This window comes from Chrysemys picta, chromosome 6 (assembly GCF_011386835.1).
Source record: "Chrysemys picta bellii isolate R12L10 chromosome 6, ASM1138683v2, whole genome shotgun sequence".
In the NCBI taxonomy this organism is placed as follows: domain Eukaryota; kingdom Metazoa; phylum Chordata; order Testudines; family Emydidae; genus Chrysemys; species Chrysemys picta.
In genome coordinates, this window is record NC_088796.1 from 21076900 (window position 1) to 21099465 (window position 22566).

Consider the following 22566-nt stretch of genomic DNA (forward strand, 5'->3'; position numbering starts at 1 on the left):
ATGGAGCTGTAACCTGGTCACCTCAACACCACCAGGGAAAGGTTCAATTACTGATTCAGCAGGTACAGAATAACTGTTGAATGTTGTTTTGGTAGATTGGAGGGATGCTGGCAGTCTTTACTAACTAGAATGGATCTTAGCCAGAAAAACATCCTCATGGTTATAGTTGCCTGTCACGTATTGCATAAAATCTGTGAAGTGAAGTGGGAGAAGCTGCAGCAGGGTGAGGTGGACCAGCAATCTGCTGAGTTTGAACAGACAGACACAAGGGCTATTGGAAAAGCTAACTTTGGATCTGTGTTGCTGAGGGAGGCCTTAAAAGACTATTTTAGTAGTCAGCCACAGTGTTGTCTGTTAAGTATAGGTGGATTTTTGCCTCCCACTATGAATTCCTTAGTGCTTGGGGTAAACTAATAAAGATACTTTGTGGTTTCCAAAAATAGAATCTTATTGTGTGCAAAGAAGCAGGGAATAAAATTAAAGTGCAACCAAACACATACATTGTTCAAAAATTTATTTTTACCAACACTCTAACAGGGTGAATTATACTTGACTTTGTTTTCACTTAGGATTTGAAAGAGGGAACACTTATGTCCTGTAACTAAAACATACAACAGTGTAGCAGGTGACATGTACTTTGACCTCTGGTTGGTGTATTTGTAGCAGTTCTCCTTGTTGTGTGGAGGGGTAGATATAAGGATGTTCATCATGGTGCCATGTGGCACCATGTTGGGGGTGACCGTTGAATTCTCCCAGAACTGAAGACTACAGTTTGGGCTTTTTGGGCATGTAGGTCAACAGTGCACTGCAACAATTGGGTTTATTGTCTGAGCAACCCCATTATGTCCTGGGGTATTTGGATTGGAAAGGCAAATATAGTGCCCATCTTTAAAAAAGGGAAGAAGGAGAATCTGGGGAACTACAGACCGGTGAGCCTCACCCCTGCCCCATCCCGGAGCCCCCTTCCACCCTCCAAACCCCTCGGTCCCAGCCCGGAGTCCCCTCCCCTGCACTCCTGCCCCAGCCCGGAACCACCTCTTGCACCCTGAACTCCTCATTTCTGGCCTCACCCCAGAACCAGTATCCCCTCCCACACCCCAACCCCCTGCCTCAGCCCGGAGCCCCCTCCCATGCTCCTAACCCCTCAGCCCCCTCCTGCACCTCAAACCCCTCATCCCAGTCCCCACCCCAGAGCCTGCACCTCCAGCTGGAGGCCCTCACCCCACCCTGCATCCCAACCCCCAATTTCATGATCATTCATGGCTCGCCATACAATTTCCATACCCAGATGTAGCCCTCAGGCCAAAAAGTTTGCCCACCCCTGGACTAGCATCACATAAGAGTTCTCTGGCAGAGGCAGGGATAGCATCCAGTTCTCTAGGGCATCATTCAGTTACTTACCCACGTAACCATCACTTCTCTTCCTGCAATACCCTGCTTCATTCCCTACACATCTTCCAATCTAATGGCCCTCCGAACCTTATCAGGCATCTGTCCCATGAGTCTAAATGGCCCACCCCAATGCACAATCTGAGCCATCTAAAAACATCCAGCTGGTCCGTCTCCGAACCGTGCCCAGGAAGCATCTGTACGTGCTCATGCTCCTCACCATCCTTTTTTTGCCCTTGTGTCCTGCCCTGACACCAAGTGGCAGGACATGCCACCTGAGGAGGGCAAGGAACGCCAGTGGACCACTTTGGTCCCACAGCCTGATAGCCATAGTCAGTGCCTTCACAGAGCCATGAACACGGGCCTGTACCTAGCGCCTCCCTTGACACCTATTTCTTTTGCAGCAAAAAGGAGACCCTAGCTCACCTCTAAGTAGCATGTCAGGTTGCAGCCTGTTCCGGTTCCTCCAGAACCTCTTACTGAGGTTTTGTCTGCTCTTCTCCCTGCACCTCCTGATCCACGCACCACCCCATCCATGGCTCCATGAAGTCATGAGGCCTCTTCCTGGTGCTGGCCATCCATCACTCCAGGAGGAGGATGCTGGGCAGGGACATGCTCTCTGTGACTGTAGGACCTATTTCTGATCCCTTACCTGATCACAGCTCCAGGCAGAGGAGTTCAGGGTGTGGGAGACTATTCTGGGCTGGGGCAGGGGTTGGGATGCAGGAGCAGGTGAGGGCTCCAGCTTGGGGTTCAGGCTTTGGGGTGGGGCTGGGGATGAGGGTTTTGGGGTGCAAGAGGGTGCTCTGTGCTGGGACCAAGTGGCTTGGAGGGTGGGAGGGGGATCAGGTCTGGGGCTAGGGGTTGGGGTGGGGGAGGAGATTAGGGGTGCAGGCTCCAGGCGACGCTTACCTCAAGCAGCTCCCGGAAGCAGAAGCACGTCCCCACTCCGGCTCCTATGCAGAGGTGTGGCCAGGCGGCTCTATGTGCTGCCCCGTCCGTAAGCGCCACCCCCGCAGCTCCCATTGGCTGTGGTTCCCAGCCAATGGGAGTTGCGAAGATGGCGCTTGGGGCAGGGGCAGTGTGTGGAATCCCCTAGCTGCCCCTACGCGTGGGAGTCAGAGTGGGACATGCTGCTGCTTCCGGAAGCCACGCAGAGTGGGGCAAGTTCCCAACCCCGCTCCCTGGCTGCAGCGGGGCAAGCCCCTGATGCTGCTCCCCAGTGGGAGCTTGCAGGCCAGATTAAAAGGTCTGACAGGCCGTAGTTGGCCAACCCCTGTGCTAATCACTCTGATGCTATCCTGATGAGTGCCATATAAGAGCTCTTGAAGAAATTAATAATTCTGTGTTTAGAGCAGGGCTTGAATAGCGTGCTGTAAATAAGGCCTATAAGGCCTGGGGCCACACATACAAAAATGAGGAGAAAATGGGACTGTGAGGAACGCCATCCATCCTGATTGCTGAATGAAGTAAGGAAGAATAGTATGTGATCATGTCACTGAAGACTATCATGATGCCTACACACTTGGAGACTGAATTAAGATTGCATGGGCAACCTTAATTCTGGCATTTCCTAACTTTTGAGTGCTTGACACAGAAAAATTAACATTCTTTAAATGTAGGTGTAATGGGGTCGCACTCACCTCTTGCGAGTGCCCTGTGGCCGAGTGCGTGTGCCTGTACGCTCTCGCTACTTGTTTGTGGTGGGTCTTTGCTGACTCAGCCCTCCGGCCGAATCTCTCTCAGTCTGTATGTGAAATAAAAACAAAGCAAACCCCTTCCAGGGGACAAGTCCAACTCAGCCTATCTCAAAGTCCTCAATAAGGTCTCGTGATCTGCAGCCCTATCTTTGAGCTTGCTCCTCAATCAGTCCAGCAGGGCCTATCACAGTACCCTGGTTTGAATTGTCTCAGCCCCTTCTGGGCTCTCTCAAATTGTCCCTGCTGTTCGAGCAGACTTGGTCCAGGCCCTGGTGTAGGACACATCCCCCCCAGGACTCCCTCCCTGGAGACTCTTCACTTCTCTGGACCTTCTGGCTGCAGCTCTTCAGCTGGGCCACTAAAAGAGTTCAATACCTCTTCTGGGGTGCATCAAAGTCCTGGACACTTTCCCGCTGGCTGGCGGATGAGGGCGAGGGTAGGCGTAGCACCAGCACATTCTTCACCCTTGTCCTGGTGGAGTCTCAGCAGCCAGCCCAGAGCACCATCCACTTTCCTCCAGCTCTAGCAGGTGACTACTGTCAGTCTGGCCCCGCAGCTCTTCTTATACTAGTCTGCTGGGCCCTGATTGGTTGCTGCCCACACAGCTACTCTAGACAGCTTGGAGGACCTCTCTACTACCCTTTTCTGAGGCAGGGTGTGGCAGGGCCATAAGGCCTCCCGCAGGGGGCCTCAGGGTCTAGTCCACTCCATCACAGTAGGAGTTTTTAATGTAATTTTATATTTATGTTAAAATAAAAGAATGTATAGTCCTTGTTTGTTTAAGTGCAGTTCTGCTCTGAAGAGCATCTCTCCATGTGTCAATGTGGGCTTCCAGACCTATTGGGTCTCTGTGGTTTCCTTACTAGATTGGGAGAGTTTTTTTTAGTTGCTGGAGGACAGATTTTGCTGAGCATCAGGAAGATGGGTGCTGGCTCTTTGGCTCTCTGTGGTTACTGTATCTTTTTGGGGTGTCATTTTCAAAAGCATTTAAAGTGTGGCAGTTGCACCATTGACTTTATGGGAGCAGAAGCAGGCCAATGCTGTGTACTTATGAAAATCCCAACTTTTAGGTCTAGGACATATTCTCAACCAGGGGATCATGATCAGATGTCAGATTTATACTAAAATGTGGGAGGAGGTTCCAGGGAGGGTTTTGATATGGAAAAGGTTTCCCGGGCTGGAAATGGTGAAATCAAAGAAGAATTTAAAATGCTTTGTCATCTAGCAGTCAATTGCTGCCGAGGTGGCTGGAGGCTAAACCTGAGAATGAAATGGTGCTGGGTGTTCTTGTGAATAGGAACTCTCTCGTTGTACTAATGTTTAGTGCATTGGATTTTGGTAAGAGTGAAGCTGCGGCTTCTGGTGTGAGTTGGAACGGTTTATGTGGAGCTCATTTGGGGGAGGAGATCTTTTGGAGGCTGTGGAGATTGGAGCAAGACCTTTTTTGTTCATGGGATGGTAGAAGGAGGAGGCTCCATTGAGTAGCTGCTGCTAAGCTGTGTAATCCACTTCCATGAGTGTAATGTTTAGTGTACAGCCCCTTAATTATGTAGTAATAGAACTATTTTACAAGAATTAAATTTATATGGCACTTGCAGCTGTTGGTTTCTGACCACCTAACAAATTAGAACTGAAGAAAATGGCAACATATCTCAAAACCCATCCTTGAAACTGCATACAGATGTAGCCTTCAAACCTCACCCCAGCATTAAACAAATATCTTCCCCATCAGCAAACCAAAGGAGAAACCATGTTTATTGCCAATAATGAGTTCTATTCAAAAACTTTTCTTCTGTTTCAAGGGAAAAAACATTCTGACAGGGCCACGTAGACAATCAGAAGTCCCCCAGTAATATTTAATGTAAAAATTCAGTTCCTGGGTAATAGGCAAGCAGTGTTCATCCCAGACTATTGTGGGTGGAGGCTTTTGAATAGTTGTGTAGCCACATTCCTTAATAGCCTTTTTTTAAGACTAGTTTGCAAGAGTAGCTTCAAATAGAGTATACTCAGTGACCTGGCGAAGAGGTCACAAAGATTTGGGTTGTCATGGCAAGGTTCATATCTGGAAGAACATGTTGCAACTCTCAAATGTTTCTGAGATTGAAACCGTGGTGCTCAACCACTGCTGAACACAAGCTTTATGTTCAGCAGGAGGCCAAAACAGTCTTCTAAATTACAGATCTTTTAAAGAATATTTTTGTTTCTGAAGAGTGAGTTTGGGCCTTCCTGCTGTTAATTACTTGATTAGTACATGTGCCTACACTGGTGCCTGTAGTAGAAGTGTGTGTCTGACATGTGACCACTGTCCTAATGAGCCAGCAGGGGTTATGACTTGTGGAGTGTCAGTTCTTGTGCTCTGCACTTCAAAATATAAAGAGAAGGGTCCTTCTCTGCGGAATTTGCCACAAAGTGTGTTTAGCTTTCAGCTATTGACACAACTTCTCTCCTGTGGAATTTGTCCCCACCCAATGCAATACCGTGGTGCCAAGTTCTCTCCTATTGTGGAGCTTGGTTGCACAGGCATCTAATAATAGTGCTTTTATGTGAAACTTTTCAGCTTCACGACTCTGAATAAATATTAAGAACCTTTTTCCTTTTTTGCTAGTTAGGTAAATAGAAAATTTTCTTTGGCTTATGATGTTCCTACATTTTAAGATCTTCAATTATGTCCTCTGCAGCTCTTCAAAGTCAAGATGTGAACTGCTTCCTGTTATACCTATGCATTGTACAATGTAAAGAACTGCTATTAATTCTTCAGTGTATTCCTCTCTCGTGTCCCAGTTTTCCTTCTAGTGCAGCTAACATATCTAATGTATTAATCATTTTCACAGATATTCTTGATCTTACTGTCTCATCCAGTTGCACATTTTGCTCATTCAGTCTACAGCATGTTCCTGTGGAAAAAATAACCTATTTTGTTTAACACTGTGAGGCACAGTGAGTCCAGTCTGAAACACCATCTTCAAAGCAACCTACCTTTGATCTACATTGCCCTGTAGAGCCCTGGCCAGAAGGTGTGGAAGGCAGAGTTCTCTCTGTGGTACCCAGTCCCGAACCCACAGTCTTTCTGTGGGGCTGTGGATCTGCATACAGAGGAGGGGATAAGGTATTGTCATTCCTATCCACAGTATGAGGAATCCACACACTGCTGACTAAGTTTGGTGGGAGCTCTCACTGGAGTAGGACTATTTCTGACAAAAAGGCAGCAACCAGCCAGAGACAGCCTGGCTCCCTGGAATCGTGTTGGCGAAGTGATGGCGTGACACAGTGGGTAGGGGAAGCAGGCATCGAGTTTCTGCTGAGATAACTATGATGCGTCCATGGAGCGCCATGTGTCTGGGTGTGGAGGACATCAATTATATACTCGTTCATAAGCCGAATATTTTTAGTAAAAAAGGGAAGCACCAGAGAAGGGGGTCGGCTTATGAACGGGTATAGAGAGGGAGAGGTGGGACACAGTCCCTCCCCACAACAGAAGGAGCAAGGAGAGGCAGCAGAGCCAGAAGGGAAGAGGCGGGGCCAGTGTGTCTCTGCTTCTGGCCACGCTGCTCTCCCCCCAGCCTCTGAAGCAGCTGCAGCTCCGGGGCTGGCAGGCTGCAGCCGTGCCGCTTGGCCCCACCCCCCAGAGCAGCGTGTGGCCGCGCCACCTGGCCTGCCGGAGCATGCTGCGGCTGTGCCACCTGGCCCAGCCCACTGGAACATGCTGCGGCCGTGCTGCCCGGTCTGGCCCGCCGGAGCAGGCTGCGGCCGTGCTGCCCACCCTGCCGGAGCAGCTCCAGCCAGGTCAGAGACCTCCTCCCCTTGCCCTCTCCAGATAAGGTGGGAAGGGATGGGATGGGGAGAGTGTGAGGGTCCCGGGCTAGGCGTGGGGTCATGTGTGTGGGGTGGTCACAGGGGTTACTCCCCTGACTCCCAGCTTCTTCCCCCTCCCCCAAATTTCCCCACCAGTTGCTGTCCCAGCCCATCAGGGTAAGCCGCTGGCACGCCGGGACATTTTGTTTACCTAGGTTTACCTCTGTGCTTGTGGATGCTTGAGGTAAACAAACCATCTCGGCCCGCCAGCGGCTTATCCTGATGGCCCAGGATCCAATGTTTGCTGACCCCTGAATTATAGGGTCGACTTATGAATGGGTTATAAAAAATTTCCATTTTTTTTTATCCATCTGGGGGGGGGGGGTGTCAGCTTATAAACGAACCGGCTTATGATCGAGTATATATATATATATATATATATATAATATGTGTGTGTGTGTGGTGTGTGAGAATATATAAAAATAATATGGGGGGGGGGCAGGATTTTTAGTTCCCCTGTCTTAATTTTAGTTTGCATTTGCTAGAAACCTACAAAAATGTCCATTACTTATAGACTTTAAGGTCAGAAAGGACCATCATGGTCATGTGGTTCTCAATTGGAGGTATGTGCACCCATGGGAGTACACAAAGGTCTTCACCAACTGATCTAGCTATTTGCATAGTTTTACAACAGGCTACCTAAAAAGCACTAGCAAAGTCAGTACAAGCTAAAATGTCATACAGACAATGGCTTGTTTATACTGCTCTACATACTGAAATGTAAGTACAATATTTCTATTCCAATTGATTTATAATGATATGGTAAAAATGAAAGTCAGCAATTTTTCAGTAAAAGTGTGCTGTGACACTTTTTTTATATTTTTAGGTCTGATTTGTAAGCAAGTAGTTTTTAAATGAAGTGAAACTTGGGGTATGCAAGATTTATGAGACTCCTGCAAGGGGTACAGTAGTCTGGCAAGGTTGAGAGCCACTGATCTAGTCTGACCACCTATATGTCTCAGGTCACAGAACATCACCCACCCACTAATAGCCCCATAACCTCCTGCTGAGTTGCTGAAGTCCTTAAATCTTGATTTAAAGTCTTCAAGTTACAGAGAATCCACTCTCTACTTTAGTTCAAAGTGGTGAGTGATCCATACCCCATACTGTACAGGAAGGTGAAAAACCCCCATTGTGTCTATTAATCTGACCTGGGGGGGAAGTTCCTTCCTAATCCCCACATGGCAGTCAGTTAGATCCTGAGCATGTGGGCAAGATCCACCAGCCAGACACCTGGGAAAAAATTCTCTGTGGTAACTTAAGAGCCCTCCCCATCTAGTGTCCCATTTCCAGCTGCTGGAGATATTTGCTACAAGCAGTCATGGATGGGCAATATACCATTGTAGGCAGTCTCCTCATACCATCCCCTCCATAATCTTATCAAGTTGGGTCTTAAAACAAGTTAGATTTTTTTACCTCCCCATCTCTCCTTGGAAGGCTGTTCCAGAACTTCACTCCTTTGATTATTAGAAACCTTCATCTAATTTGAAGCCTAAACTTATTGATGGCCAGTTTATATTCATTTCTTCTTGTGCCAACATGGGCCTTTGACTGGCTGCAACAAAACATTTTTTACCCTCTCCTTTTGGGCAGGCAGTCATTAAAATACACTTTTCTGAAAAGGAATAAATATGCTTGTTGGAACTGGAAGCCAAGATCAATAGAGTTGTTTTTAAAAACAACTTAAGGTCAGAGCCTCAGCTGATGGAAATTAACTTAAATGGTGATATATCTATGGACATTAGCTGAAGATTGCCCTGTAAAGTTTTTGAAGGGTTTTGAGAGGAGGAAAATCAAGTTAAATAGGTTATGGTGGTGGTTTTTTTTTTTTTAAATAAATCTCTTTGGTTTTATAGGGGCATAGGCTAACATTTGCCAAGTAAGTGGTTTTTTTAAATGGTTTTCAGAGTTGCCTTACTTTCATGTTGTCCTGTGTTACTTCATAACTGTTTGGTTTTATGGTAATTGACAGCTAGTCTTGCCATGTAAAACAAAATTGCTCCTTTTACATGGGGGGCAGGGGGAGAATCAGCATGCAGTGTTGCACTTTGGATGAGACGATTGCATTAGATTATTTCAGAAAGATTTATTTAATAATCTGATGCCCTACAGCAGCATCCTGCGCTGTCCTTTTGGAGATGAGAGTTAGGAGATTATCTTGGGGATTTTCTTTGTAAAGTTGCTGCTCATATGCTATTGTAGATGGTGAGGTAAGGCACTATCAGATGGCCAACCTGTTCCTCTTTGTAACAGGGTAGGACTCACCACTGTGCCACCTCTTTCTGGTCGTTCTGGGAATTAGCTGTCTTTTTGCAGGGCGCCCTCCTCCAGTGGTGTCTCGCCTGCCGTCACTTCTGTCCAGACCCACATCATCTCAAGGATTGCAGCATCCTTTTCAGGACACAGCCCTCCGGCCATGCCCCATTCTGTTCTCGCTCCTCCCCTCCCCCCGGGGGAGCAGCAGTCGTCTGTCCAGCCATTGGTCTCTGTGGCCGACTGCAGCCCAAAGTTCTAGCCACTTGTCTAGTGGCAAACTGCAGCCCTTCACTGGTCACGCCCCTCAGTGGCAAGTGGGGGCGGAGGAAGACCCAGGCCCACCTACTACTCCAGTTCCCGACCCAGGGACCTTCTAGGCGGCAGCCACATGCTGCATCTCCTTCAACCCCCACCGTCCATTTCCCTAGGCCACTTCCCCTTAGCACCTTCTCTGCCCTTGTATCTAGGCTTCATTCTTTCAGCCAGTCAGGCTGGATCACCCTCTTTCTCCCCTGACCTGGCCCAGCACTGATCTGTCCAGGGTGCTAGTAGTTCCCTCAGCCCTTCAAGGATCCAGTCCTTTCTCCTGGGCTCCCAAGAGGGAACTGACTCCTTTGCCCTGCAGCTCTCTTTATATATAAGCCTGCTCTGCCCTGATTGGCTGCTTCTTGCAGCCCCTCACTGATTGGCTGTCTGCTGTGTAGCCTCCCCAGGGCTGCTTTTAACCCTTTCTCCACCAGTGTGAGGCAAACTCTCCATCACACTCCTCTTCAGCATACAGACGTGCTCAGCCCTAATGATGCAGACCAATTGCTCTTCTCTGTAATAAGGCTTGTAAGAGGGATGTATGTTATGCTTTTAATACTTTGGGAACAAACAAAAAACACTGTTAATGTAGAGTTCTAAGACACCAGATCCTGTCACTATCACCTGTAGGCAGTGTGAGAGGACGTGGGTGAGGTAATATCTTTTATTGGACCGCCTTCTGTTGATGAAAGAGACAAGCTTTTGAGCTACACAGAACTCTTCAGGTCTGGGAAAGGTACTCAGAGCGTTACTGCTAAATAGAAGATTGAACAAAATTAAATGGTCTGTTCAGTAGATACCACGCTCACCTTGTTGTTCTAATAACTCCTGTATGCAGTGTGTTGTAGCCACGTCGGTTCCAGGATGTGTATGTCTGTCTCCAGATTTCCTCTGCGTTTCTTGATTGCCTGTTACTCCCCCACCCCCGCTGCCCTTGCATTTTTTTGGCCCTTGGGCAGTAGCGTGGCTGCTAGAGTCTGGTTGACCATAATAGCAGATTTTATGTTGCTTTCATCTTCACAAAAGAAAAAACATCATTGTATTGGGAGAAGAAACAGCAGGAGAAGCTGATAGGGCTAATCAGCGGAAAAAACCACCCACCCTGAAATTAGTAGTAATGATGAATAAGTGACTTTTATTCTAGTGTATTCTCTTTTTCTCAAACAACAAGGAGTCTGGTGGCACCTTAAAGACTAACAGATTTATTTGGGCATAAGCTTTCGTGAGTAAAAACCTCACTTCTTCGAATGCAGCATTCGAAGAAGTGAGGTTTTTACTCACGAAAGCTTATGCCCAAATAAATCTGTTAGTCTTTAAGGTGCCACCAGACTCCTTGTTGTTTTTGTAGATACAGACTAACACGGCTACCCCCTGATACTTGACTCTTTTTCTCAGTTTTTTAAACTTCCCTGCTCATGGAGTTGCCAGTTTCCTTCCTGATGATATACTGTAGAAAGATTCAGATTCAAACTGAGCAAACCACCTTGATATTTACTTCATTTGCATGTGTCTGCACTTAGGAACATAGGAATTGCCACACTGGATTGGCCCTGGGGTCCATCTAGTCCACTCCAGTATCCTGTTTCTGATACTGGCCATTACCAGAGGCTCCACAGGAAGGTGCAAGAACCCCACAGTAGGCAGAGGTAGGATAATCTGCTCCCACTTTAGGTCTCAGGCTTATTTCTAATAGGTAGAGACTTCTGTAAGCCTTGATGCAGTAGGTTTAATATCCCTGCCAAAATTTTTGGCATCATTAATTATAACTCTGGATATTCTTATCCATATAAATGTCTAGTCCTATTTTGAATCTTGCTAATTTATTGGCCTCAATGAATTCCACAGTCTAATTATACATTCTGTACAAAAGTATTTCCTTTTATCATTTTTGAGCTTGCCACCTTTTAATTTCATTGAATGCCCCTTTGTTCTTGTGTTGTGGGTTTCAACAGAAATTTAACATGATCTGCTTAGACAAGTTGGTAGCATGGAAGTACAAGAACTCTTCTGAGCGAATCTGCCATTGTGAGATATCCAGTGTACAAGGTTTGGTTAAGCATGAAATATTTGGTTGCTTATCTAAAGTTTGAGGCCTGCACATCAGTAATGGAGCCTCTTTGCATGTGCCTGTCCCTCACCTTGTCTATTTGTTTAAACTCTGCCAAACCTGTTTATCAACTCAGCCAGCCTATTAAAGCTCATTAGCACAGCTGTTTCCCAGCACGCCTGTGTTGACTGTTTCTGCTCCTAAAAATCACCAGTGTCACTAAGTTTGCTTATTTCTTCTTCCACTTATAGTTAAAGTACCAGATTATTTGCATTTAAGAAAATTCAGTGGATTGCAATGACATACAGGAAATTCAAATTTATAGGCAGATGCACTTTTGTTCTGAGCTAAGATCATTTGTTTTCATTCCCGTAAGTGAGAGAGAGAGAGAGAGAGAGAGGGTGGTGGTGGTGGTGGTGGTGTTTTGTTTTTTAAGATTCTGGAGCAAAATATTTTATAAACGTTTTCATTTATTTTTATGCTTTTATTTGGGCAAAGTGAGAAACAAAACCGTAAAGATTAAAATTTGTTTAGCTTTTTTTCTAGAAAGACTTTTGAACCTGTTGTGTTCTTCATGCATTACTATAGCAAATAAATATTCAAAATTCATAAGCACACTGAGCCGGGTTATGACTATTGGAGCAGAGGGTTTTAAAAGCACTACCTGGAAGGGTGGAGACACTATAGGTGGAGTTTAGTTTTTCTTAAACTCCTCTTTCACCCACAGGCATTTCTTTGTAGCTGGCTTTGATATGAATCATCATGATACCTAGCAGCTCTTTGAATACCTTCTTAGTTATGTTAAAGCTTTGCTAAACGTCTGGAAATGTAAGCTGAGGTGTGTGTCTGCTTGTAAAATAGATTTGGGATTTACATTAATACTGCAGGCTTTTACTACTCTTGGATATGGTACATTGCTGGTTCTGACTGTGAGCAAGAAATAAGGTAAGGACAAAAAAGTCGGAAATATTTTTCTCCTGAATGTAAGTGTATCTTTATTCGAGAGACAAGGTGGGTGAGGTAATATCTTGGATCATCTTCGTTGGTGAGAGAGACAAGCTTTCGAGCTTACACAGAGCTCTTCTTCAGGTTTTTTATTTGAGCGCAGTCAGTAGGAGCGTCATGCTTTGTTTTCGGAGTGGTATCTGAGACTTATATAACAGTGAAAACACCGTGCGCCTTTTCTTATCTGAAAGGATCCAGAATGTGCTTGGTGTGATATAAACACACAGGGAGAGGCAATCTGTACCCTGAAGAGTTTATACTCTAAACAGAGAAGACAAAGTGCAATAGGCAAAATATAAGCAAAATGTTTGAGGTGATATTTCCTAAGCATTAGGTACAACTAATCTTTGTGCCTTTTTGTGTCTTCCTACAGTACAGCCAAGCAAAAGAAATGCTTATAGTGACAAAACATCATAATTTTAATAAGCATCCTGTCACAATAAGGCTGCTTTTTTTACTGTCTCGTGACCGCTATTATTTACTTTTTCTGCTAAGTTTTTATTTCACTCTTAAAAATGTTTTTTGTGTTGATGTTTAGAAGTTCACCAGTATTAACTTGAAAATGGTGTGTTGTTGTGTAGTTCCCTTACTGCTTTTAAATTTAAAAATCTCCTAACAAAACATAGAGCTCTGTCTTTTGCAAATATTGATCAGTCAGTCTGGACTACACAAAAAACAAAGGCTTTAACATAACTTTAAATGTGTTTAGATGAGCTTGCAAAACAGAGCTTTTCTCCCACACCCAGATGTAACCATCTCCTATCTGCCATGATTGTATCACCATGCACAGGCAGACACTATTTTGGAGGGGATCACTGAAAATTCTTCAGAGCACTTAAATATTGAACTGATTGTTAGTTTATAAAAATGAATGCAGAGGGTATTGTTGCCTCCCTCATGGCTTATCTCCTGTAAGAGAAATGTAGTTTAGTTGCTTGTGCCAGGTTATGTGCATAATTGTCAACATTTTAAAGTGCTCTAGGGCAGCATTTCCCAAGCTTTTGAAAGCTGAGTCCCACTTCAGGAAAATGACTTCAGTTGTTCTCTCTTCTGTTGAAAAACCCAATATGGTTCAGAGAGGAGCCACAAGAATAATTAAAGGATTAGAAAACCTGCCTTACAGTGATTCACTCAAATAGCCCAATTTGTTTATCTTACAAAGGGAAGGTTAAGGGGTCACTTGATTCCAGCCTGTAAGTACTCACATGGGCTCTTTGATCTAGCAGATAAAGGTATAGAAGATGATCCAATGGCTGGAAATTGAAGCTAGACAAATTCAGACTGGAAATAAGATGTAAATTTTTAACAGTGAGAATAATCAACCATTGGAACAATTGACCAAGGGTCACGGTGAATTCTTCATCACTGTCCATTTTAAAACCGAGATTGGATGTTTTTCTAAAAGATCTGCTCTAGAAATTATTCTGGGGAAGTTCTTGGCCTGTGTTGTATTGGAGGACAGACAACATGATCACAATGGTCCCTTCTGGCTTTGGAATCTATGAATCCTACCATGTCAGCAGAACAGCATGGAGGAAACTTGCGCTGCTACCTTGCTCCAGCTTCAGCTGGTTCTTTCCATCCCCCAGTGGGCATGATGCCCTGTGATCTGGGAAATGATGCTGTAATTCTCTGCAGTTCTCAATATGAACTAACTAAAGCCTGAGAATCGCTTTGTCTGTAGCTTCTGGAAGGTTTTATATGCATTCTGTTCAATGTTAGCACTTGTGCTAGCACTTTACAAACATTGTCTAATGATCATGATATCCCACTGAAGGTAAATACTAACCCTCTTTACAGAGGAAGGAAACCAACACAGGAAGGTTAAGTGACTTGACTAAGGCTCAAGGAGGAGTCTGTCAATGCCCTGGTCAGAATGCAGGACTTTCTTGCACTATACCACTCTGATTCTCTTGCACTTAAGTTTGGCTACAAAGGGAAGAGGGGTCTGAGCAGCAGGCTCAGTTGCGGACAACTGGCTGGAGCTTCTAGCAACTGAAGCTATGTGTAAGCAGGTTGAGTGGTGTTGGCATCTTTCTTCCACAAATGGACCTGTGCATGCCCCTCTTTCCCCCCCCCCCCACCAAATAGACTGACCACGCATCTCACAAGTCCCAGAGGCCAATCTGTGAGGTAGAAATATTTTTTTTAATGAGCAGAAGTACTCTGTTCACATGTATGATCCCTGAAATCAAAGGGCAAGGAGTCACAGCAGTGGGCTTTGTGGGTCCTAAAGATCAACTCTAGAAAAAGTGACTAAAAGTCTATGAACAGGCTTGGTAGAACTTATCAGCTGTGTAATATTAACATTCACTGTTATGTTACCCAGGGATTTGTAGAGAGGGGGGTGTGCGTGTCCGTGCAAGGGAGTGAGAGGGACCTTCAGAATCCCTTTTGTTCAAGTGGCGGAAGAGGCTAAATCAGAGCAGCAGTCAGATTATATCCCCAGGCAGATCTCCCAGCCAAGAGCAGGTGGAGAGCTGAACCTTGGCTGCCCCAGCAGGAGAATCCTTCTCTGCTTCCACTTTTAAGTCCAGCAGCAAGTTGGTCTCTCACTAGTCAGAATCACATGTGCTGTGATAGTCACTGGAGAGGGTTGGGTAGCACAAAGGAATGTCTGCCATTTTGCTTTCAATAGCAATGGAGTCATGCTCAAGACCTCAGTTTCCTTTGAAATAATAGTACTGTTTTGAAACATGACATTCCCTTTCATAAGAGGGGCCTGGCATGTGAGGACTTGGATCCCAAGTGATACTAAATTTTATTTTGGGGGGGGTAGGTGGCTGCAGTTTTTTTAATAAACTGAAAGAAAAACATTCTGGGGACATAAGTCTTACTGCTTTCTCACATGTGCCTGCACACTCCTCCTCTATTTGTTATAAGTGGAATAAGATAACATGAGGTTATTGATACCATGTAAACTGTTTCATGACAAATGTAATAACTCCATTGCCTATCCCCACATGTTAGCTATCATGAATAGGGTCCCAGCAATCATGAGATTTTAAATAAATTGTTGGGGTTTCTGTTCCCCCCCCCCTTCTGGCTTCTGAGCCTTTTCGGGTACGTCTTGACGGCTGATGGGAGTGAATCTCACAGCCTGAGTTGACAGATGCAGGCTAGTGGTGCTTGGATTAGCATGCTAAAAACAGCTGTTGTAGATGTTGCTTTAACATTCAGGCTTGTCCCTCCCTAAGCTTCATCACCTGAGTGTCCACATTGCTATATTTAGTATGCTAGCACAAGTGTGTCAACCCAGGCTGTGCGACAGTGCTCCGAGCACCTATGTAGACATACCCTCGGGGGTTCATAATTTTCCACTTTCCTCCACAACCCGCAGGACCTTTTTAAATGAAAGCTGACATTCTCCGGAGATTGTATCGCTTCAAGAGCTGGGGCTTTAAGAAAAAAATGCCAAGTATTGTGAGAGTTGACAAAACTGTAATAAACAGAAAATAACTGAGTATGTGCTGGAGCTTCTGGAGAAGTCTTGCTTCAAAAATTTGACATCTCAAAGCTCTTGCTGCTGCTCTTTTTACAGATCCCTCCAATTAGGCTCCTAACAGTTTCATTTGCACACTGTTCTTAAACAGGATTCTGTTTGTTCCTGCTAATTCTTGTTAGAAGATGCAAAATGCTGTTAATCTGAGCATGCTTTGGCATTCTCTTTGGGTTTGTGTAAATAACTTCACGATCGATGAGATTAGCCTTTGTTGATCCACTTGGGATATTGTGTGCAGGGATCCTGTCTGCAGACATTTTACAACTAATGCACTCCCTTCCACCCTCTGCCACCACTATGCTAGGCTAATAACTGAACGCCTGTCATGGTTCCTACAAATTCCGCTCCCCCCCCCAAACAGCAACAAAAAAGCACCTGATTTTAAATCCCCTCCTTGTTCATTGAATAAATGCTGTTTGTCAATAGACTTTTGATTAAACTTTTACGCAGCAAACTTGTAAGCAGCAATACTACTGTCAAGTACAGATATAATGTATACACCTCTACCCCGATAGAACGCTGTCCTCGGGAGCCAAAAAATCTTACCGCGTTATAGGTGAAACCGCATTACATCGAACTTGCTTTGAACTGCCGGAGTGCGCAGCCCCTCCCCCCGGAGCACTGCTTTACTGCGTTATATCTGAATTTGTGTTATATTTGGTCATGTTATATTGGGGTAGAGGTGTAACCCGAGGAGAAAAATCTCTCTCTCCCCTTTGTACAAAGCAGAGGCTTGCTCGCTCTCCTTACTCTCCTTCTGTAGTTTGCTTCAGGATTATCCATGAAGAGAGTGCCTCTGCTCCGGTACAGAGAACGTGAAGTATTTTTCTCATCTACATTTATCCTAACATTATTTCATGCTTGTATTAAAATTTGTTGCAATTCAATTTTCTGTCCTTGAGCAGAGAATGCCTTTATTAGCAATAAAATTACAATGAGGTAAAGCGCGGTTAACTACTAGTCATTTCATGAGCATTTACTTTAAGAAATCTTTAAATTCTGTGATTCCAAGTAGTGTATAATAATGTGGTGACAAGCTGAGTAAACTTTTGGCTAATAAGAGCCCCAAAATTATCCCTCTGGTGGTAGTAACACAATATGAAGATACCATAACAGAGAAGAAAGAATACGTGATAAAACGCTGTTCTTTATTATTTGGTTGGATGTCAAGAATGAAAGAATTGTCATTGCCTGTTTTAAGAAATATCAAAACTATTATTGTCTCTTTGTAAGTGGTGGTGGTGGTTAAAGTGGTATAGTAAAATGCATTGAGAGAAACATGTTGGAGAATGTTAAGCAATGGTAAAGGGCATCTGATTTCTGAGGAATAGTTGCTGAACTTGTAATCAAAAGTAGGAGGCTGTCTTGGTGTGGCTGGAGACATCAAGAAGCTGAGAGCAGCATGTATGCACCAAGGGTAGATCATGTTTTCTCTCCAGAGCAGGCAAAGTTCAAAGAAAGGCAAACCTTTCTGAAGAAACCCTGGGAGAAAGACCGAGAGAACGGTTTAAACCCTCACACATATCGTTTTTTAGATAATGACAAAGTGATTCCTGGCCTATCATGAACTGAGAGTTAGAAATCATTTAAAAGCTGTCAGCTGACTTATAATTATCATGTGGACATCTCCAACAGAGGACTTTGCAAAGCAAAATGTTTAACTTGTAAGTCAACACTTTTATGCTGTTTTGAAATTACCTTTATATCCCATCCTTTGCTACAGATTGCAGCAAAACGGTATGAAAGAATGGCAAGTGTATGTAATGTATGCTTTTATCAGATTGAATGATTAGATGAAATTAACTTCCTTGTTCCTGCTGAACTACAAATTTACAGGGTACCTTTTCTCCACCCCCACCTAAAATTATTTTTCCACCTGAGTCATGAAAAGGTCATTTGTCTTCCTTATTGGAAGTCACATTAGTCATTCAAGGCAACTGCTCTTTTGTGCTATAATCTAGGAATTGCCAGTGTACTTATCTGGCCCCCATTACTGTGGTATTGGAATGCTTCATGGTCTTTAATGTATTTATCCTCACAACACCCCTCTGAGGTAGGAAAGTATTATTATGCCCGCTTTACGGATGGGGAGCTGAGGCACAGCGAGAAATGACATGCCCCAGATCACATGGGAAATTTGTGGGGAAGCAGAGAATTGAACTTTGGTTTCCAGAGTCCCAGGCTAACTTGAATTACTGAATCATCCATGGTATGCTCATTATTTGCCATCATCTCTTCATTTTATAGTACTTCCGGTGCAGTTTAAGCAGCATAGGAAAGAGAAAGAACATGGCTTCTGCTGGACAGAGGGATGATGATTAAGAAGCTGTAAGAGGAAATAAAGGGGCGCAGAAGTTTCTGTGGCAGTTAAGGTGCACACTGCACTTAGGGGCAGGGCAGTGACTTCAGAGGTGGAAGTTGATCATAGAATCCAAATGGTGCATCAGTATAGATGAATGGATGTGGATCAAGACAGTTGTCTGAGATGAGTGAATGTGCCTCAGGTGCTGACATAGGATTCTTTTGCAGAGCGTTAACTACCCTATTTCACATTAATTTTCCAGGTAACAGAAACTATTGTTAAATGAATGCAGATTGGTTTGGAGGAGTACAGACTATCACAGGGTTTTATGTAAGGATAAAAAGCGTTTTCCTGGTAATACACTTGGGGGGAGTTTTATTAATGCTAAATAAGAATTGCAGTCACTTCTGAAATTCTCATTTGATTAAATAAAACCCAGTGATAGGGAGACATTCAATCCTGTGAAAAACAGATGGGCTCAACACCTTTTTTCCTATTTGTTTAATGCAATGTGTGCTTGCTAATTGTAGTTTTGTCACAGAATAACTGCATGTATGAATTGGCGCTATAAATGCGGATATTAAAAAATACAAGTTCCATGGAATAAATTGACTGAACTAAAAAAAACAAAACAAATCAGATAATAAATTATAGCACAACTGATTTATTCTTTAAAAACAACCAAATAAAAAATCAGAACGAAAAACAGAAGCACAAAAACCCCACGCATACCCCTTTATCTGTACAAACATTTTATTTATACTTAGCTTCATTCTTCAGCTCCCAGGTACCTTTAATCACAGTTGGTCCTACGCACTATATGTTCAAATGAGTCAATGAAAAGTTCAATGTGCTCCAAAGATTCTATGACAAATTTCTCAAATGATGTGGCAGGGTTTCCAGTAACTGACTGTAATTAGACAATTCTTTACATTGCAGTTACATAAGCTCTTGGTGACTAGAAGATGTCTGACTAATGTTCATTAGTTAGGTTATTTTTAGATAACCAAAAAGGGTATTTAGAATAAGTTTTTAAAAAACTGATTATTTAAAGTTAGGCTCCTATGTTCACATTTTAGGCAACTAAATCAGCAGTCCATTTGATAAGTGCTGAGCAACCAACTGATACAGATAAAGTAAGTTGCTTGGAGAGACTGTCAGATCAGAGTATTGGTTTACAGATAAGAGCATCAGGTCATTCCATGGGACCATCACCAGCCTTACCAAGTTTCAGAGTAGCAGCCGTGTTAGTCTGTATCCGCAAAAAGAACAGGAATACTTGTGGCACCTTAGAGACTAACACATTTATTAGAGAAAGCTTATGCTCTAATAAATTTGTTAGTCTCTAAGGTGCCACAAGTACTCCTAGCCTTACCAAAACTGTTAGGAGGTGTAGTTATCAGGAAACTTGAAGTGTCAATTATCAGTTGCTATCTGACCAGGATCGTTAAGCCTCAAGAAGTGTTTTATTCCAACCAGCACATGTATCTGGCTCAGTTTTTAAAAACTTCAGAAAGAATCATGTACAATTTTAAATGGCTCCAACTTGGAATGATGAGCTGTACCAAATGTTAGCGTTATGTTTGGCAGAAATGGCACTTTATAATACTTGTTGCCAAGAACAATTCTTATTTCTCAACAGTAACTCTTGTCAGTTCTCTAAATAAAAACATGGAGTTGTTCTGTGACAAAACCACCATTTTGAGAAATGTGCTTAAAGAGCTTTAATTGATTACATTTGCCACTTGTGTTGCTTTGGCAAGTAACTTTATTAAAGTATCTATAAAATCGAGATACTTGCTTATGTGCCCCTCGGGTATTGTGAGGGCACTTTTAGAGTATTTCTTTAGTGCAAAGATGAGTGATTGACACTCACATGTGACCATTAGAGTTGCCCTAATTGAGGTAAGAGTGCACACACTGCAAAACCCTACTCAAGTTACTGCATCCACACTATCATTGTACTCCATTGTGTGAGGTGAAATGCCTCCTGGGGGATATCCCAGAGTTCTTAGCGCTACATTAATTTGAGCTGCTATCTGAATACTTCCACAGTGTATTATGGAAAATCTTATCTTTCCTTTCTGGCCACCTGTGCAGAAATGGGCTCAACTCACCAATTTCTGTCTGCGGCCTTCATTTTGATGCACAGCATAGCTCCAACTTGGAACGATGAGCTGCACCGAATGTTAGCGTTAATGCAATTCTCAATATTGGCAAGTGAAGTATTTTGCTTATCAGCTTCCTTAATGCTAAGGGTCATTACAGCCATAAGAACATTAAAGACCCAGTACATCACTTTCCGACACAGCACTGAATTTGTTTAAAGTAGAAGTAGAACAAGTTTATTAACAAAAGAGCATGGATTAAGTAATACCAAGTAAACCAGAGAAAGGTAGAGGTGGTTACAAGCAAATAGAAGTGAACACACACACCTAAATTCTAAAACTTAATATAGCAAGATCGTCTTTGTTCAAGATGGTTTCTCTCACCTACAGTCTCCTTTCCAGCTTTTTACTTGCCAGAACCCATCACAGATATCAGAGGGTTTGGTTTCTTTGTCTCCTAAAATGAGGGAGAAAGGTGGAGTCTCTCTCTGTTTGTTATATCCCTAAAGGAATGCTTTTGTCTTACAAGTCAAGACGACCACCTGGGGATTCAGTCTCCTGGGTCTCTTGGAGCCATGTTATTCTCTCTCTCTCTTAAGTTCAGGATTGGGATATAACCCCTGCCATTTAGCTTTGTTTACTGCCAATATGTAAATTTATGTAAATCCACAATCCTTTGTTAAGGACAGACCTGCTTATCTTTACCTAGGCTAGGCTGTCTGGCCTTAAACATGTTTTAGTAACAGCATACAGAGGGAATTCATAACTTGACATATAACATTAACACACACATTTTGCAATTATATTAATAAGTAGCTTTCATGTGATGTCTCACAAGGCCTATCTTGTACAAATATCAATGCCTTAGTGTGTAGGATGTGAATACATAAGTGCCTACAGTCACAGGGTTTATTTGGCTGCTTTTCATCTGACTCTTCACTCTGACCTCCTATCCCCCTGACTCTCCTGAGGACCGTTCACATGCTGGCTTCTAGAAATGCAATTGGTCTAAGGTTCCCAGGCTTGAGATTGGCAAACTTCTGGCATGGGGCTGAAATGCCCTCCTACTATTGGCAGCAATCCCTGGCAGAGAGGCCAGTCTCACCTCTCTTTATAACTGGTACCGACTACTGGCCTTTGGTAACTTGCCACAAAAAAGAAAACATTCATACACGACCGTAAGAGAGCCTTTCCCCAGTTAGACTAATTACACACCCACTCTCTTCCCACCTTGTTTCTGTAGACTTGGTGAACCACCAACAGTGAGGTACTGATGTTGCCACAACTCAATGCCAGGCTTAAATAATATATGGAGATATACCTATCTCATAGAACTGGAAGGGACCCCAAAGGTCAGAGTCCAGCCCCCTGCCTTCACTAGCAGGACCAGGTACTGATTTTGCCCCAGATCCCAAAGTGGCCCCCTCAAGGTTTGAACTCACAACTCTGGGTTTAGCAGGCCAATGGTCAAGCCACTGAGCTATCCCTTCTCCACAGGCTTCATTTAATCTGTGGATGGGGGGGGGTTTGAGATCAACATTTTCCTCCTCTTAGGCTGCCCCTGTACCCCCAGACTAAAGGGCCCCACCAATCTGGTTATTCTAGAAGCACCAGGTACCTGCCTTTCACACCCCTACTTCTAGTAAAAACGTCTCTGCCACATGAAGGCAAGTGATGGGGAGTTTGACTGTCAGAGGCTATCATGGATGCTGGCCTTTTATGGGAAGTTGTAGCGTAGCAAAGACTCACCAGTGCAGCGCCTCCTGCTGGTCGTCTTGGGAATTAGCTGTCCAGCATATGGAGCGCCCTCTGCAGGCTGGTGTCTCACCTGCCGCTGGCCCTGTGTCCCTCCCAGACCCCTTTACCTCGGGGATCTGCCCCAGCAGTATCCCCACACTCTGGGTCTCTCCTCCCAGGGGAACCCCCAGTCTGCTAAACCCACCTTGCCTCATTGGCTACTGCCAGTCATCATCTAGCCCCCAGTCACTGGGGCAGACTGCAGTCTGTAAGGGCCACTCATCATTGGCAAGGGGTTAGGACCAGCTGCCTCTGCCTATTCCCAGGCTGCACCTCTGTACCTTCATAGGCTTTCACCAAGG

The 22566-nt window shown here is 44.1% G+C and overlaps 1 protein-coding gene across 20 annotated transcripts in view; it reads left to right on the forward strand.

Moving 5' to 3' along the window:
* Positions 1 to 22566, forward strand: part of NEDD4L (NEDD4 like E3 ubiquitin protein ligase) — a 348035-nt gene that overhangs the window by 116032 nt on the left and 209437 nt on the right. The window contains exon 1 of one of the 20 annotated variants that reach the window (XM_065598813.1): positions 12236 to 12495. The exons of 17 other annotated variants lie outside the window; for them this stretch is intronic. The gene's annotated coding sequence lies outside the window, so the exon portion shown is untranslated. Of the gene's footprint in view, positions 1 to 12235; positions 12496 to 22566 lie in introns of those variants that run through there. 2 more of the 20 variants (XM_065598814.1, XM_065598818.1) reach the window with 2 other exon arrangements.